The sequence below is a fragment of the Microtus oregoni genome, unplaced genomic scaffold (genome assembly GCF_018167655.1).
Source record: "Microtus oregoni isolate MIOR12 unplaced genomic scaffold, Mior012 000001F_ref0000356, whole genome shotgun sequence".
Classification (NCBI taxonomy): Eukaryota; Metazoa; Chordata; class Mammalia; order Rodentia; family Cricetidae; genus Microtus; species Microtus oregoni.
Genome location: NW_024543060.1, coordinates 13,002,582 through 13,022,878, shown reverse-complemented (window position 1 = coordinate 13,022,878; position 20,297 = coordinate 13,002,582).

Genomic DNA, 20,297 nt, shown 5'->3' with positions numbered 1-20,297 from the left:
CCACACACACATACACTTATGCATGGCAAAATCCAGGGCTTGGTTACAGAAAAAAATAACGTGACATTTGGCACAGTATATGTCCACTGATGTCCAGTATCCCATGGTCAGCTCTTAGTGCAAGAGCTGGAACTCCAAAAACCAGTGTGTAGGGGGTGTTGAGGTATGGGCTGTAGCAGAGGTGCTGGTGGTAGCAATGCTGCCCTAGGGGAGGGTTTTCTCCTCACAGTGTGAGAGAAGGCAGAAGGACATGCATGATCTTAAATGCTGTGGTTGAACCCTATGCATCAGTAGGAAAGGAGGAAGCATGGACCTGCATGTTAAAACTGTGCACAGCCAGCGGTAAGGGAAGCAGCGCAGCCAGTTTGTAAAGTGTTTTTCCTTCATTTGTTGTGCTTTGCCTTTTCAAGAGAACACACTGCTTTTACACGACTCTTGCCCCACTCAAACAGCTTTTTTTCTCCACTTTCCTCTAATAATTCTGCTAGTTGCCCTCATTCTTCATAGAATTGATGCTTATTTTTAAGCCACTGTATTTTCTTCCACTTGTGATTCTGTGGCAAAAGCCCCGAGGCAAACTAATTTTCCAAGGCACAGATTTAGTTCTTGCGGTTCTGTAGTTAGGAAAGACTGATGCCGGTACTGGTCTCCAATGAGTCCCGCTGTGCTTTCTTCTTCTTACAGGGCAGTTCTTTCCCCTCACACGATGGAGGGAAGAAGAGGAAATGAGCCTTCCCATTGGCAGCGATCTTTCTATGTCCACTTATCCCATTTCATTTAATCAGCAACTAGAATCCATTCCTCACAATACTGTCACATGGGTGGAATGCAGGGGCTAGTGCCAGTCAATCAACAGCGCCCGTGTTCAGGGTGTTCCTACCATGTGTTACATAAGCTCTAATAAAGTCAGCAGCATCACTCTCAGACGCTTGAAACTGCTTAGAGAGACTTGGAGGACTATCAAGAAGTAAGTAAGAAATAAACTCCATCTCCTGAGGATGAAAAATAACGCACACCTTCACGGTCAGCAAGAAGTCACGGTCTGCGCTTAGCTGGGACACAGGCCCAGATTGCTCAGGGAACTCTGTAACATGCACACTGCAAACACTGGTGGAGATTGAGCTTTATCTGCTTGAGGATGTTTGTTTCCTGGTGGGAGAAAGCCCCCTCCATCCCACTGAAAATCAGCCTTAAGGGCCACCCGAGTCACCCCCACTGCAGCCAGATGCCATGAATTTCATTAGTCCCCCCTAGCCAAGCTTATTCAAGACAGGCTCCTTCCCCAGGGCTTGCAGCTTCAGTCTGTGCAGCAGCTTGGACAGGTTGGTTTGTACAGATGGCATCTAGCAGAGACTCTGTCTACACTTGAACCACTGGGGAGTTGAGAATGGGGAATCAGGAATAGGGAATTGAAGCGCCTTGGCCTTGGCTGTCTTCATTCTTCTTCATGACTAGAACGAGCAGTTCTCAGGACAGCATGGGGCAGGCTTTGTGCCTTTGTATGGGGCTTCTTCCTCTGTCTGAAACCACCCTGTCCTCTTCTCTGCCTTCAGCTTGTGAACTTCTTCCCCAATATCAAAGGAGAGTGTTACATCCTTGAAGTGTTCCCTGCCTTGTTATCTTCAATTTTATTTAAACAAACTGCTCTGAGATGTAGCAGTTTAAGATGACAACCACATATTTAATGGCACCATTTTATGAGCTGGTACCATAAACTTGGCTCTTCCAGGCAGCTCCTTTGCTTCCTATGATATCATCGCCAAGGCCTCTGGTCTGTAAGTAGTTGCTGGCTGGGCTGGCTGGACTAAGGCACACTTTGCCCAGAAAGATGGCCTCTGCTCCACATAGCCTTTCAGGATACAGCGGGCTCTGCTGTGCTGTACTTGGTCCCATTGAGGTGGAGAGATGCCTAACACAAGGAAGTGGACAATGCCTCTTGAGGCTAGACTTTGGACCAGTACACCATCATTTCTGATGCATTCTGTTGACCAGAACAAGTCACAGGTTCTGTCTAAATTCAACAGGTGAGGAAATCGATTCCAAGCCTCCATGGGAGAATTGGAAAGGAGACCCACAAAGCATCTGCAAGCATTTTTTGTTGCAAACTCCACCCCTATTGCACAGCAGAATCAATCACTATGTTCTTGCTGCAGTGTTGTGAAAAGCCCTGGCACACACACACTACTACTCTGTTATTAATTTATGTGTATATACACTTGAATATGACATATCCCCTACAGGCTCCTGTTTGAACACCTACTTCCCAGCTTTGAGCACTATTTTGAAAATTACCGTATCTGGCTGGTGGAGGTGTATCCTGGGAAATAGACCTTTGAGCGCTATAGAACAGCTGTTTCTGGTCCTGTCTCGGCATGTCAGCGGTATTCCCATGAGATGTCCCCAGTCACAGATTCAACCACACCAGCCGCAGTGACGGACTGTATTCCCTGAACCACGCATCAGAACAACATCTTCCTCCAGTAATCTCTTTCTGTCAGGAATTCTGACACAGCAACATGAAAGGCCACTGATAAATACACCGTCGACAAAGGAGTCAGCACTCCTATTTGAAATGAAGAGCCATGTTTTGTTTATCATTGTATTCTCTGGGCTCTTAGCACAAAGTCTGATAGCTACATACTGCTCAGAGCATGCTTACTGTTGACTGAAAACAAATGGATGACCTTTGCCACCCAGGAATGTCTCCTAGAATAAACAGAGATTGCGTACATGGTTAGTGGTAGACAGTTTCTGATGAGATACGATTACCAATGGTAAAGGGGATAATCACTCAGTAGCCATGAAAAATTCACAGGGGTCCTCTCAGAGGGCAAAGTTTGCCAGTGTCCAGGCCATTTGCACAAATTGACATAGCATTTGTATAAGCTAGGAGCATCCTACCACACCTGCTGCATTGTCTCTCTATTTTATTATTATACCTAGAATAATATAATGCTGTGCCAATGGTAGTGTGGCATGAGGAGTTATGGCACAGAAGAGATTCACGTGCAAGTACGTGCAGAAAACTGAGCACACAGTCACATGAGTAGCGACCTACCATTTCCAAATATCTGTCATCTGAGATCTCTTACTCACAGACAGGAAACAGAAATATGGATGAGCATTTTCTCTCTTACTCTATCACCTTTGTCCCCACATTTAAAGGCTTTTTAATTTTTTAAAAAATTCTAGATTCCATCTTAAAGATAAATATCCTAATCATTTCTATGTTTAAATATATTGTCATTATTACACTATTCTTATTGTTGCATGGTATATTATTGTTGTGTCGTATAATCGTTGTTATATATACACGATATGTACACAAAAAAAGTTGACTATAATTTTGGTAGCTCTAAGTGATTGCAAAAGCAAAATAAAATTAAATTGAAATTAAATTGGAAAGAAAACAACATCAATAAAATACTAACTAATATTAATTTAATGTGACATAATCTTGGTTTGATGGAAACCAAAAATCAGTTGCTTACAATAAAAATAAGTAGTCAGCTGTTACTGCCTATGTTCTCTTGAGTTGCTATTTCAAGAGTAAATATTATAGTGACAGGCACCATTGTCCATAATCTCCAGTATATCTGAAAGTCATTATTGTCATTATTTCAATACTCCACTGAATTTATCCTTTTAGATGCATCTTCTAAAGCAGTGGATAGTCAGTTCAGAGCTTGTGAAGCTTCTCTCCATAATTTCACTTGTGTTTTGAGACTCTTAGATGCCTCCAAAAAGTGGGGGTGAGGAGAAGGAAGACTATTTGGACAAAGGAAGAAAGTATCTAGTCTCCAAGCCTTCTACCTACATTTGTTCTCCAGAAGAATCACATCATCAAAATGTTCCAATTACTGTGAAAAATGCCCTCCCTTCATGTCCATGGAACATCTTCCAGTTCCTAGCACATTGGCATTGTGATCTTGCCAGGCATCCCCACTATCCTCTCAATAACCCCATCTTCCCAGATATATCCCATAATCCCAGAATGAGGACTCCACAGGACACTAACCCTGAAGTAAACATCAATATCCTTAAAATGCATTCAAATGCTTCCCCCTCTTGCATTTTCTGTCCCTAAATTAGTTTGGCAGGAAGAGATAGAATTCTTCCAGCATCCCTACTGAAGCAGAATGAACAAAAAGAATTCCCATTTTAAAAATCTTAAGAAGCATTGCCATTTTCTGAAGTACTCAATTCTTCCTCCAGATCCATCTAATGAAACTTCAGCTCATCGCGGCATTGCCTACACCTCACTTGACACGAATATTTCACTTTCATATCTAATCTTCCTGTTTTCTCCTCGACCGCAAGCTTGTGCGCTGAAAGTAAGTGGGAATATTCTATCATGTTGCTATCTCATTATGTGACCATAAATAACACGCCCATACAAATAATCTAGAATAGCCCCTGGCTGGAAGAAAGGAAAAAAAGTAGTGGTGAAAACATAGTAACTGAAAATTCTTATAGATGATTCTAAACACACTCTTCAGATTTGGGGTTCTGGATCCCCAGTTTAAAAGTCATTGACTTTCAATGATCTTTTTCTCTCAACTTGTTTTCAGTAAGCATACAGCTTTAAAATGGTTATGGATGTAATATCTCTTAATTTTATATTTTAGATGAAAGCATGTATGGTGCACCATCAGTTAGACCCATCTGAATGTCCCTGATGCCTGTCTTACTCCTAGAAGACCAGACTCATCCTCCAATTTCACCTGTGTTCACTTGGCTGCTCTCCTGAACTCTGCCTTAAAGCATTGTGTTTGATTTGTCCTTGTGCAATAGATGTTCATCCTGATTCCAGTCTTCCGCTTCTTTAGTATGATTTTTAGAAATGTTAGTTTGTTGTTTAGTTGAGATAGGGTCTTACAATGAGTCTCAAGCTAGCCTCGATCCCATGCTCCTCCTGCCTCAGCCCCCAATGTATAATTACAGCCATATATCATAGTGAGTTTAATTGTTTTCTTTAAGAATCCATTTTGGCCTTCTGATTATCAGTTGCATCCATGTAGTCTAAGTCTTCCTTCGTGATAATGGGGATATAAGCTATGAGATCTGGAAATCATGTGTCAAATATACACAAAAGTAAATTGTGATTGGCACCCTCTGAATGGGGGAAGAAGAAAATATTGCCCTCAAAAAGAATAGTAATTATAGAATCAGATATGAAGTATTTTTTCTAAACTTGTCAAATGCAAATGGGCTAGACATTGTTAATGTATTTAATGCCTGTATATATTGTATATAGTCATTGTACGTAATATATATATATTTATAGTTTTTCTTATATTAGTTATAACCTTTTTTATTTTAGACAAGAAGGGGGAATGTAGTGGCATTTCTATTGTATTTTAATTAATAAAGACTGCCTGAATATTTGAGAGTAAAACAGTTCCACTGACTAGCCTTACAGACCAGGTAATGGTAACACACACCTTTAATCCCAGTAGTCACACTAGTTTGCCGTAGAAGCCAGGTGATGCATGCCTTTAATCCCAGCCCTAAAGAGGATTATAAAATGGGAAGAAATAGCTCTCAACACACAGTCTTATTCTGAGATTTCTAGAGGAAGCATCACCATTTCAGACTAAGGTTGAGGTAAGAGCCAGTGACTGGCTGCTTTGCTTTTCTGGCCTTCAGGTTGAACCCCAATATCCATCTCTGAGTTTTTATTAATCGTGCTTCAAGTATCATATCATTATGACTCATTTCATTCTCTTTCTTTCCTTCCTTCCCTCCTTTCCTCCTTCCCTCCTTCCTTCCTTCCTTTTTTCCTCATATATTGCTCCACCCTACATCTCTGGACTATCTTGTCTCCAGTTTCTGACCATTCTAGCACTATCGGACATGGGATCCCAGATGGCTGAGAAACACTCTAAGAAATGTTCAACATCCTTAGCCATCAGGGAAATGCAAATCAAAACTACTTTGAGATTCCATCTTAGACCTGTCATAATGTCTGAGTTCATGCTAGTGAGGACATGGAGCAAGGGGAACACTCTTCCATTGCCAGTGAGAGTGCAAACTTGTACAACCACTGTGGAAATCAATATAGAGGTTCCTCAGAACACCGGGAATCAAACTACCTGAAGACCCAGCTATACTACTATTAGGAAATACCCAAAAGGCACTCCATCCTACCACAAGGACGCTTGCTCAATTCTATTCATTGTGGCTTTATTCATAATAGCCAGAAACTGAAAATAACCTTTATATCCCTGAACAGAAGAATGGCTAAAGAAAATGGTACATTTACACAATAGAGTATTACTCAATTGTTAAAAACAATGACATCAGGAAATTTGCAGGCAAATGTATGGGAAGAAAATCATTCTGAATGAGGTAATCCAGACCCCAAAAGACATATGTGGTATGTATTCACTTAAAAGTGAAAATTAGCCATTAAGCAAATGATAACCAAGCTGCAATCCATAGACCCAAAAATGTTAGGTAAAGAGGAGGGGCTTAGGAGGTACACATGGATCTTCCTGGGCAGTGGAAACCTAGTATAGTGGAAACTTCCTGGAATCTATAAGGGTGATCCTAGTGAGTACTCCTAGTAACCAAGGACACAGAGTCTCAACTGGCCACCTCTTAGATCAAGGCAAGACTTCCAGGGGCAGAATTGGGTAATCAGTTGAGTTGGAAGTCAACAGGGTCCTGTGGAGATTCCAAAACAGCCCAGGCAGACACTAGGACAGGGGGTTTCTCTCCTCAAACTGACAGTGGGCGCCATTGCAGAGGACAGCATCCACACAGATCACTGAACATGGAGAGGTTGAGCTGGTGACTGTATAAAGTCTTTGCCCCAATTGTACCACACTGCTAAACAGCCTAAGTTTAATTCTGTTGCAGAGACAAATAAATTATAAAACCACAATGATTTGAAATAGTGACAAATTATTGTTCAGCTGCTCCAAAGCACATGATCGATGTGGGTCTGTCTCCAATTGTCCAAGTCTTGTCTGGGAGATTCAGGCTGTTCCAACCTCCCAGCTCTGCCATTCTCAATCAATGACCTCAAGTTCACCACAGGAAGAGAAAGTGGGAGTGTGGCATTTTGTGAATGTGATTAGTAGCCAGACATGAAACAAGAATCGTCATTTCTACGCATAGTTCATTAGCTTGAAATCAATCAAAAATCCCCTATTTAACCACAGCATAAGCCAGAATTTCCCCTTCTACTGTACTCAAAAAAGTGGTTATGGGTTTCAATAAATACATAACGTTGTCCAACACAACCCAGGTTTCTGAACACCCTTTGTGCTTCCTTTGGCTTATTTATAGTGGGGATATTATCTCGCTGGATGGTTGTAAGGGCTAAACAAATTACTGTGATCAATGATTTAGAACTTTCATCTTAATTTTACGCATCTGATTCCTGGTTGCAATAACATATAATACCAATTATGGAAAGCAGTATTATCTCTTCATTTTTAGAGATAAGAGACGAGCTTTAGGGAGACTAGATAAACACATACAAAGAGACAGACAGACACACAGCCATGTGCTTGTGCACGTGCTTGCATGAGCACACAAACACAGAGAGAGAAAGAGAGAGAGAGAGAGAGAGAGAGAGAGAGAGAGTTGATATAAGGAATTCAAAGACTCGTAAGTCTAATTGAACTCTACAGATAATCAAACTGGAGACCCAAAAGAGTCAATGGTATAAATTCAATTCCAACTCTGCAGGTGAAGAATTGCTGTGTACTAAGACAACGGTAGATTTTGCTGTTATTTTGCTCTGATTAATGGAGTTAGACCATCTTACACAGGAAAAAAAGACACCAATTAAAATGTTAATTGAATCCCAAAACTCTTTCACAAACAGACATGTGGAATACTGTTTGAGCAAATATCTGAGCAGCCTCTGGCCCAGTTAGTGCTGTATCAGTCATCAAAGTTAACAATTTATGGTGGTTGGAATAGGCATCCCCCATAGACTCATGTGTTAAAACATTTAAGCATAGGTAGTGGCACTATAAGGAGGAGTAGGTGTGGCCTTGTTGGAGGAAATGTGTTACTGTGGAGAAATGTGTTAAGGTCTCATATATGTTCAGTCCATGCCCAGTAGGACAGTTCACTTGCTGTTGTCTGCAGATCAAGATATAGAACTCTCACCTACCTCTCCAGAACCATGTCTATCGTGTGCTACCTTGTGCCCTGCCATGATGATAATGGACGAAACCTCTGAAACTGCAAGCCAGACCTAATTAAATGTTTTTCTTCATAAGAGTTGCTACGGTCTTGGTGTCTCTTCATAGCAACAGAAACCCCAACTAAAACAGAAGCAGTGAACTTTTTCAAATCTTTCTTAAATTTGTGATCTACTCACAACTTTAAGAGACCTTTGATCCACATAAAGCCTGATCCTTTCTTTTTCTTTCTTTCCTTTTCTTTCTTTTTTCTTTCTTTTCTTTTTCTTTCTTCCTTCATTCCTTCTTTCATTCCTCATTCCTTCCTTCCTTCGTTTCTCCTTCCTTTCTTTCTTCCTTTACATTTTTCATCTAGTAAATTGCCTCCCTCAATCCTTTGTCCTTTGGAGAGCATAGAATAAAGCACAAATACTATGAGCCCAAGCCCTGCTCTCATTAAAGTACAGATACCTCAGTTTCTTAGACATTTGCAAATTTAAATGAGCCACATTAGTATGTGGTCACCTTATCTGTCCCTTCTTCCCAGTAGACTTAAACACAAATGATCTTGAGGAGCTGATGCTTGCTGCAAAATGCCTCAGATACCCCACAACATTCCCAGTGCTTCAAATGTGATGTGAAATATGAGTAAAGAAGTAATTCAAGGCACATAAAGTAGCTCAAAGGATAATGTACTTTCCACCAAGCCTGATGAACTGAGCTTAATTCCTGGGACCTACATGATGAAGGGAGAAAACTGTCTACTGCAGATTGTCCTTTAAGACTTACATATATGTCAAGTGTTATGGCATATACTCATTTGCACATGCTTACACATACACACAAAATAATGAAATGTAAAAAGACTTCAAAGTAGCAGTTTGGTTCATTCTTAGAGGAAGCACATTGTATTTCTATCTATGTCTGGAACACAGACTAAAAGGCCAGTCACATCTTAGTCTATATCATCGCTTAAAAACACCATGAACTCCCAAAACTGAGCATGTTTAAAAACTGCAGACTCAACAGCTCATAGGTTACTTGGATGGGGTAGTTCAGAAAGAGCACAAGCATCGCTCATTAGCATTTACTCCTGTGGATTGATCATTTTTCCCTCTTGAGCCAAGCAGCATTCCACACACCTAACAGTGTCTGAAATGAATTATGTCATTCCCCTGCTAAGCCAGGGAGAAACGCGGAGGCCGTTTTCAGACTGAAATTTACAACAGAATGAGCACCAATCAGAAGCATATTGCATCCAACAGGAACTCATTCCCACATAAAATAATGCACCAGCATCCTTCACTTAAGCTCACTTCTCATAGAAAATGAGAACTTTGTCTGATCTGCTTCTATTAAAAAGCATACATTTCATAAATACAATCGATTCAGAATCAACTAACATTACTAAATACCAGTAAATACCGGTAACTATATATTTTCAAGTACAAAGATTAATATATATCATTTAATTTATTCTTTGAATCATTAACTTGATTATGTGAAAATATAAATTCTATGACTGAAAAGAACACTGTGTGCCTGAGATGATCCCTATGATTATGTGTTAATAATGTCTCAGCTGATTTTAAGGTGAATTTTTAAAAGATGAACAATTCATGGAAAGATTTATTAGAACAAATAAGTTCTGTGAGTGAACCAACTCAATAAATATTTATTGACAATTTACCTACAAGCCAACTATATGAAGGATGCAATATTTTGCAAATAGACTTGACCCTCTATCAGTTCCTACCTGAACAAAGGCAATATGAAGTGTGCTCCAATCACCATGCCAGCAGACAAATGTAAGCGTGAATGGAGATCCCCCATTTGGGTGACTGCCTTTCCAAACAGATTTGGAGGAAGAATGTTCCTGCTGTTTTTACAATTTCCCAGAACTTTGAGAGAACTCAGACCAGTAAATGCTGAGGGAAACTGAGATGCAGACTTTATTAATAAAGACTTCCTGAGACTATGAATATGGTGACTTAAATAAGACATAAAAGTATATCACTGTCCTTGGGCTAGGACTGCACTTTGGGTTATACAAGAGTGTTCAAGCTCTCCACTAAAGTTGGCCAAGATCCCTACTCAATGGCTGCTGAAAATGGCTCCAACATAACTCATCAAGTCTTCTTCTCTCCCATTACTTATCAAAGGCAGAAGAGTATGACATAGGACATCTGTGCATTGTTGGGATGAGCACATACAATCTTAGAGTCAGTTGATCCACATCTTAGCTGAGTGTAAATACTTTGTCCAGCCTTCCTTATCCCTTAGGCCAAGGGCTATATGTGTCAATATTTCCTGAACTGAAATAAAGGAAACAGTAGGGACAGTTCATGACAGGCATTTAAAGTGGTATGGAAAAACTAGAGTGGATTTTGAAGAAGGGAAAGTGGAGGAGGGATTTCTGGGCATGGAGAGAAGCGTCAGACTCTAGTCATGCTACCCAGAATGCACCTGATTTCACCCAATCTCAAAAACTAAGCTGTGCTAAGACTGGAGAGAGGGCCAGCAAAATGCCAAAAGCAGAAGAAAAGAAAAACGTGAGGAGGGAATTGTGAATGGACTAAGTCTCAATACAGTTTCCTCCTTTCAGAGCATCAGAATCTTCTTAAGTGTCTTCTCTACTTGCAGCATGCTTAGAAAAAAACCAATGCTTCCCACACCCCCACCATTGTCACCACCATCTCTGCCACCTCACAACAGACTCGAGAGCCCTCACACTCTTCCATTTCCTCTGTCTAAGGATGACATCTATCTTGAACAGCCGTTACTCTTACATGTTTTCACACGCACGCACGCACACACACACACACACACAGTGCATTCAGTAATAATTTCGCATTCTCTACTGCTCTGAGGCTTAGATTTCCAGCATTTAAGAAAGATCCTTATTGATTTCTGTTTTCAGGAATGTGCCATCCTTACTCTGTGATAAAGGGGAGGTAAGAGGGAGGCCTGTTAACTGATGGAATGAGAAAGAAGAAAAAATTGTGGCGGGGGGGGCGTGGAGGGGGAACTACCTAGTACATCAAAGTATCAGCCAACTCAATGCAACAGATGAGATGATGGCCACAGTGGGTTTATAGGATACAACAATGATCACTGCAGAGCCTGGCACAAGGAGGCAGTGAGGAGGCAGAAGATGAAATAAAAAGAGATGGTGAGAGCTGCACTAACCAAGGGGCAGTTAGGATGGAACACAGATAAACACAAGAGATTCCAGAAAGACAAAATCAATCATTAAATGAACAGGAGGAGGAAAAGCATTAAAACTAATAGGAGGCCAAAACAATGATTCCCTTTCTGAAAAAGAAAAACATCAAGTGAAAGAGTTTATTTATTGGGGGGAAATGAGTTAGGCTTCATCCTTATCCACTTCAAAATGACACTATGACCAAAATCACAGCCAAGAAGAAAAACACACCAGGTGTCTCAAATCCTTCATGAAACATAGTTTCTGTGAGTTCTCAATAAGCTACATTATATGAAGTAGCTCTCTAGGGAGATATCTGTAGCTGCAGGAAATGATTGCTTGTTTGTGATGACAGGAAGAACATGCAAGATGAGAGAAAACCGAAGGAGTGACAAGCAGAAGCTGAAGCTATGAGATATTTATTGATAAGGAGTGTGGCCACCATCTTTCACCATCTGTGTCAAGAACCCAAGTCTGTCCAGAAAACCAGAAGCCGTGAGAGTGACTGAAGTCTTTCCAAGCACTGACACCAGCCAAGTATTAAGGTGTGATGACATCGTGTAAGAGGTTTAATCCTGAAAATATGGTGCATGGCTCCTCTTTGGGGATAAATAGTTCAACGGAAAGAGGGGAGAAATGAGGTTAAAATCAGGTTCACCAAGAGTGATACATGAGATAGAAGCACACCTCCAACTCATCCATAAATTCTTTAGGCGTTGGTGAAATTGGGTTCCACATCATGGTGTCTGCATCTCTGCAGACACTGTTAACTTTCTCAGTGTTCTCCTCTCCCCTCCTCTAATCCCTTTAGATGTTCCTTGGTTTTCTATTTGGGGTGAACAGCCCCTACCCTAATGTTACAAGAACAATAAAACAGATTGGGAAATGACCCAGATTACTGTTTGTCACAGAGTGGATGTGGGACTAGTATTTTACTGAGAGCTGTGTTTAACTGAAAAATATAACCCATATCAAATTACCAGCAGGCAGTAAGAAAGGGCCTATTAATACTAATATTGGAGAGGCAGTAATTAGCACTCATATTTGGCTTCTTACACAGCAGGGGGGAGAAAAGCAGCATAACACAGAGCTTTGCTAAGGCAGAAATGATGAGGAAAGGACGGATAGAATCACAGCTCAGAGTGTGCTTAAAACTGAGAGACGTTAGTTAGGCATACTATTTAGTGATAAAAATGATAAAACTTGTCATGTATAACAATATGGATGGACCTGAAAGATTTTTCTATTAGCCAAAATGAGCACAACATGCCCGCCACAGACTCAGATGTTGTAGACCTGATATTCAGAATATGACATTACTTGGGAAGGGTCTGGAGACTTTAATGGGCATGGTCTAGCTATGAGAGAATGGGGTCACAGAGGTGTGTCTTCAGGGACGTTATATCCCTGACTCCTTCCTGTCATAATCTCTGATTCCTGTCCACCATGAAGTGACAGCTTCTTCCACTGCTTGCTCCCGCCACCATGATACTCTGCCCAAGCACAGGTGAGGATGGAGTAAGACCTTTGAAACCATGAGCCACAATAAATGTTTTCTTCTCTGAATTTTTGTCAAGCATTTTGTCACTGCAATACAAAAAGTGACTAAAAAGAACTGTAGAACTGTAGAAGCCTACCCATTATGGATCCAAAATACATTTATTTAACAGACATAGATGGCAGAAAAGCAATTTCCAGACTAGGGCAGAAGAGTAGAGGCAAGAAGGAAAAGTCTTGTCAGCAGGTTTAAAAGTAGAAGCAGAGCCGGGCAGTGGTGGCGCACGCACGCCTTTAATCCCAGCACTCGGGAGGCAGAGGCAGGTGGATCTCTGTGAGTTCAAGGCCAGCCTGGACTACAAGAGCTAGTTCCAGGACAGGAACCAAAAGCTACAGAGAAACCCTGTCTTGAAAATCCAAAAAAAAAAAAAAAAAGTAGAAGCAGAGAGGAGGAAGCTCTCACAGTCTAAATACAATAGGGTCACTATAATTAACAATAATGTGTTATTCAAAATACCATGTATCATCTTAAATGCTCTATAAAGACATTAATACAACATAAAATTATTTAGAAAACGCATTTAGAAAAGGTAAAAACACATGCTTTGTTCTTGGCTCATTAGGCTCTTTATAGTGATTATTACTCAATGTACATATATACCCAAACAACAGCACATAACTTTATACTATCAATAAATATCAGCTTAAAATAATTTTTAATGGGATTCAGTCAAACTAATGGTTCTCCACATCAGCCCTAGGGGAGATTTTAGCTTCAAAACAAGTGACTGGGCAGAGTGGATAGCTTTTCACAGATTGAGTCAGGGATGTGGGCAGTCCTGAAGTGCTGATAGCAATCCAACACACGCAGAACTTGTCCTCTAACCTCCATCCTAACGCTCCTCTGATACTGGAATAGGTGAAAACCCTTCTCATCAGAGCGTCTGGAATCTAATTCCATTTGACATCAAAGCAAAGCAGTTCCTGTTCTAATGTGCAGCTGGTCCTCCTAGCTTCTGTTCTGACGTCCACTGTACCTCTGCTTTGTACATTCTGTTTGCTTGGTCAGAATACGTCCTGTTCTTTCAAATGTAAACTTATTTATTTTATGTAACTCATACCTCTGACTGATGCAACATGTCTTCCAAAGCAGAATTTCAAACCTATGGAGTGGTATTTGAATTATATATTATCATAAACTTACTGCTTTTCACTTACAGTTAGGACATTTTAGTTCTGTTTACATATAAATTACTTATTTATGAACTTTATTTTAGGTTAATGTGCAAGTCTCTATAGTTTAGAGGTAGAATATTCCTCAAAGACTGTGTATTAAAAGCTTGGTCTTCAGGGTATACAGAGGACACAAGGTCTTTGTATTCACAGATAAGTACTGGCGAAACCAGGAATGTTAAACACACAGGAATGTTTCTTCAAGAGAAGTAAGGTACAACCTGTTTTCCACCCAGATGTCTGTGAATGGGTGTGGCTAGTAGCCTGGTGATTTTTGCACTCTCTTTATGACTGAGACCATACCAGATCCTCCTGTAGACCCTGAAGATGTCATAAGTAGTCAATCTATAGAACCCATCTTTATGGGAGTGTTTACATGTACTTTACAAAGCATTTCAATGTAGTCATGGCTTATACTTTATTGTACACATACAATTGAGTTCATTATCAACCCAAAAATTTACTCCAAATTGTGCTGCACTTAAATATGCCTAAAATAAACTGTCTGGTGTCATATTCTATAAGTTTGAACCAACACCAGCTACTGAGTCATACTGAACTGGACTTCTTTATTGCTTCACATGGATCATTACTCTGATGGTTGTGGTGTTTGCAGAGACACACACAGACAAGAGTGAAGCTATAGGAAGTGCAACCTCATGAGGAGTCCTTACATCAATGGGTACATGCTCTCAAAATGGACTGTGGCTCTGCAACACATCTGGCCATGAAGTGAACAACCCTGTAGAGAACATATCTCCACAGTGATGCTTAGTCCCACCACAGGTCACAGATCATCACAGTCAACCCCGTTACCCAATTATAGACGGAAACTAACAAAATGGCAACAGACTTAACCTGCTCACTTTGTGAGTTCTTTCAGGTACTTTATTGTAGTAACAGAAATTTCACCAACATGAGCATATTGTGAAACATTTGTTATAAAAAGTTAAGGGAGTCTAAGAAACCCCCCCAAACTCCCCATTATTCTTTGTTGCCTCCTTGAACTTGAGGATAGGACGCTATTGCTGAAGACATCACTTATTTTCATAACAGGACTTGGAGGAACCAAGCTGATAAAAACCTGGAAACCTCCTCCTTGGTGTCAAGCCTTATTGTGTCCAAAGGTGCTAAGTAAACCAGTGCAGAGGAGGAAAGTTATCAGCAGTCTTCCAAAACCTCAATTCCAGTGAATGACAATGACATACCGAGAACGCCATGCCCAGTGGTATATTTACAACAACTTTCTGAACAAAGTTAAGACATACTCAATAGAAGGGAAGTCATGTCTGGTACTGTAAACTCAGCCAAGAACTCAATTCTGGAGAGGTCATACACCCTACAGGAAAATCCACCACTGTTTTTCTAAACTGATATAGTAGCCAACTGCCTTTTAAATACATATCTTTATATCATAGGTTTGTGCAGCTCGCTGCCCTCAGCAAAGAGGCTACTCTTTGCAGCAGAGGATAATATATTGTACTATATATAGTGTATTATATAAATTATATAAATGGTAAAAGTGCAGAGAATGAGCGGCTCCAGGGTGTCTGGATTCAAACTGGACATGTATAACAATGCTCCTACACTCAAAGCTCAGGACCATTGTGGAAGCAGGGGTATAAAGTTTGTAATAACTAGCAGACATGAAGGATGGCTGTGACATACTATCTTCTGGACATGACAAAGATGCTGCATCCATCAACTCCCAATAATATGGTTGCCTACATAAGACCTTCACAAACACACCAGCCAACATTCCAGCATGGATAGGGGAAAAGCACACAATACCCCAGCCCTAGTTGAAGAGCTACAGGCAGCCGGTGACTGTTGAGTGAGGGAGGCAGAGTCTATCTTCTTTCAGGGATGAGCCCCCTCCCTAACAGATTGCCTGTGCTCAAATGGTCAGCCCCGCACCCAAAGGCTGCAATAAATTGAGTGCATTCAAATGGGCAGCACTAAATTGAACTCAGGAAAATATATACATATTGACTTGGAGTTCAGTCATCACAATCTAGAATGTGTAAAAAGATCAGACATGCTGATGACTGAGAAGCTTACAGAACAGCAAATAGACTGGACCAAAAAAAAAGTTCCCATGACACATAATAATCAAAACACAAAACATACATAATGAAAAAAATATTAGGTGCTGCAAAGGAAAAAGAACAAGTAACATTTTTTAAAAGGCCTATCAGAATTATACCCAACTTCTTAATGGAAACTCTGAAATACAGACAGTCCTGGACAGACATTTTTCAGATACTAGGAGACCACAGATGCCAGCCCAGATTACTAGACCCAACAAAGCTTTCAATCACCATAGACATAGAAAACAAGATATTCTATGACAAAATCAGATTTAAACAATATCTATCATAAATGCAGCCCTACAGAAAGTACTAGGAGGAAAACTCCAGCCCAAGGAAGTAAGTTACATCAACAAAAACACAAGCAATAGATAATCCCATACCAGCAAAACCCAAAGAAGGGAAATAAGCACACATTACAACCAATAACAATAAAACAAAAAATAATAGGAACTAACAATCACTGGTTATTAATATCTCTTAATATCAATGGTCTCGGTTTGCCTATAAAAAGACACAGGCTAACCGAATGTATAAAAAACAGAATCCATCCTTCTGTTGCATACAAGAAACACACCTCAACTTCAAAGACAGACATTATCTCAGAGTAAAGGGTTGGGAAAAGATTTTCCAATTAAATGGACCTAAGAAACAAACTGGTATAGCTATCCTAATGTCCAACAAAATAGACTTCAAACTAAAATTAATTAAAAAGAGATAAAGAAGGATATTTCATATTCATCACAGGAAAATTTTATCAACATGAAGTCTCAATTTTGAATAAGTATGCCCCAAATACAAGGACACCCACTTTTGTAAAAGAAACATTACCAAATCTTAAATCGCACATAAAATCCCCACATACTAATTGTGGGAGACTTCAACAACCCACTCTCACCACTGGACAGGACTACGAGAAAGAAACTTAACAAAGAAATAAAAGAACTAACAGAAGTTATGACTCAAATGGGTTTAACAGACATGTATAGAACATTCTACCCCACCCCACCCCACCCCACACCCACACAAAAAAATTATACCTTCTTCTCAGGACCTTATGGAACAGTCTCTAAAATTGACCACATACAAAGCAAACCTGAACAGATTCAAAAATTTGTAATACCCCCCACCCCCGTATCTGATCAGATCACCATGGCTTAAAGTTAGAATTAGACAACACTAACTGCAGAAAGCCCACAAACTCATGGAAATTGAACAAGGCTCAACTGGATCACCCCTGGGTCAAGGAAGAAATAAAGAAAATAAAGATTTTCTAGAATTCAATGAAGATGAACACACAACATACCCAAACGTATGGGACACTTTGAAAGCAGTGCTAAGAGGAAAGTTCATAGCACTAAGTGCCTATATAAAGAACCCGGAAGAATCTCATCCTAGCTACTTAACAACACACCTGGAAGTTCTACTCACCCAGGAGGAGTAGAAGTCAGGAAATAATCAAATTGAGAACTGAAAACAAAATAGAAGCAAAGAAAACATTGAGACAAAGTGTTGGTTCTTGGAGAAAATCAACAAGATAGAAGACATTTATCCAAACTAACCAAAAGACAGAGAGAGAATATCCAAATTAACAGAATCAGAACGAAAAGGGGACCTAACAACAGACACAGAGGAAATCCAGAGAATCATCAGGTCACACATCAAAAACCTGTACTCCATGATATTGGATAATATAAAGAAAATGGACAATTTTCTCAATAGGTACCACATACAAAATTAAGTTAAGACCACATAAACAATTTAAATAGAACTATAAGCCCTAGGGAAACAGAAGCACTCATCAAAAGTCTTCTAACCAAAAACAGCCCAGGTCTAGATGGTTTCAGCACATAATTTCAAAGAAGAACTAATACCAATACTCCTCAAATTGATCCACACAAAATACATAGAAGGAACACTGCCAGACTTAACCTGTTTCTATTCACCTATGTTTTGCCTCAAGGCTTTTTACCTTTCTTTCATTCTGCATATCCTACCTTCCTGCTTCCTCTGTGTCTGGCTGGCTTGCTCCTGGCATCTCTTTTCTTTCTTCTCTGAGCCTAAGCTCCTCCTATTCACTCTCTTTGCCTGGAAGTCCCACCTATACCTCCTCCCTTGCTATTGGCCATTCAGCTTTGTATTAGACCAATCAGGTGCCTTAGGTAGTCAAGGTAAAGCATCAACACATCTTTACATAGTTAAACAAATATTCCTCAACATAAACAAATGCCACACATCTTTGTAGAGTTAAACAAATATTCTATAATTGCTTCCCCTTACATAATCTGATAACTTATTACATGTCCTTTGTGTTAAATCCCTTCTGCTATGGAATAATAAATTGAGAAGAAGGAAGAGAAAATAAATGTACAGATTTAAGTTGTGTCATTAAGACAGAATTAAAACCATCTAGAAGGGAAATAGTAAAGGAAAAAGTCACCCTGTCACAATCTGATCAGAGAGCAGTGTGACATTTCTATAGGATAATTGGTTGTCATACAGTTCCTCTACAATTGTAAAACAGAGCCTTGAAGGAATCAATTATCCATGAGAGGGTCACAAAACCTGATCGTTAACCTGCTGAGACCTTTTCTAAATATCCTGATCTAATAGCCCAGCACTTTGAATAGCTGCCTACACACACTGGGACCACTTGGGATATTTGATTTTAAAATGCAGAGTTCTGGCTGCACTCCCCGGCATTTAACTCGGTCACCTTAGACTTGGGATCAGAAAATCTGGACCTGGGGAAGGACAGGCATAATATGAGCTAGACTATCTTACAATTCAGAAAAGTAAAAGAAATTTTCCACCTCTGCTCCTGACGCAGTCACACAGGAGGCATGTAAAAGACACAGGTTTTAGCCTGAAGGGGCTGCACCTGGCCAAGTAGGGATAGTTCGAATATTAAAATAGATGCCAGTTTCAGATTTTTTCCCAGTGAATAAAATATGAATCTATGTTCCTATACTGTCACACAGAAAGAGAGCAAAATAAGACACATGGTGACAGGTGGCTGTAGTGGCACATGCGTGTACAGAGAGCAGGACCCGGGCTTAGCCTTAAGCTAGGTGAAGAAGGTTGTTAAGTATGACTGGAAATGTTGCAGGCCATAGGATATGTACATGGCCTCTTTTATTAATTCTAGGAGTTGCCATACAAAATGATGGATTTCTGTACAGGATGTTCATACATATTTCATTATACTTTGTTCTAATTGGTCCCCCATACTCAAGGTCCTTCTCCAAGATCCCTGTCTACCTCTGGTTGGTTTCCTTCCTCCCTCTAGATAGTTCCCCAGATGCACAATGATGCTTGTGTCCCATGCATTCTCTAGGGCTCTCTTTATTCCCCCTTCACTCTGTAGTATATCTTCTCATGATTCCCTGTCCAGTTTAAGCTTACACACAAACATACATATTTAAGTTCCAACCCATGACAGAGCACACAGTATTGATTTTGCTTATCATAGTTGATTTCCAGGCCCATCTAGTTCTTGCAGATGTCATTTTACTTTATAGCTGAACGAAGTATTCAATTATGTACGTGTCTCACATTCTTCTGCTGATGAACTTTTTGGCTGGTTCCTTTTCCTGGCAATTGTGAAGAATGTGGTAATAAATGTGAAGAATGCGGTAATAAATGTGAAGAATGCGGTAATCAATGTGGATGAGCAAATATCTCTGTGGGATACTGATTTTAAGTCCCTTAGGCATACACCCAAGAACAACACAGCATTGTGGCATGTAAGTTCTCCCTTTAGTGCTCTGAGAAGCATCCATACTGAATTCCATGGTGCAGTAGTTTCCATAACATAACCCAGCAGCAAACAAGGGCTCCTCCAGCAGATCTTTGGCAGGAATTGTCATTTGTTTCCTAGTGAGAGCCATTCTAACGAGAATGAAGTGTAATTCTGGGTCAGCTTCAAGCTTGCATTTTGTGATGGCTAAGGATGTGAAATTCCTTATCAGGTATGTGTTAACCACTGGTGTTTCTTCTTTTAAGAGCTATTTAATCAATTCAGTGGCCCATTTGTTAACTGGATAATTTTGGTTCTTCATAAATTCTACACACGGATTCTCTATCTGGGATGTAGCTAGAACAGGATTTTTCCAGTTCTGTTGTCCG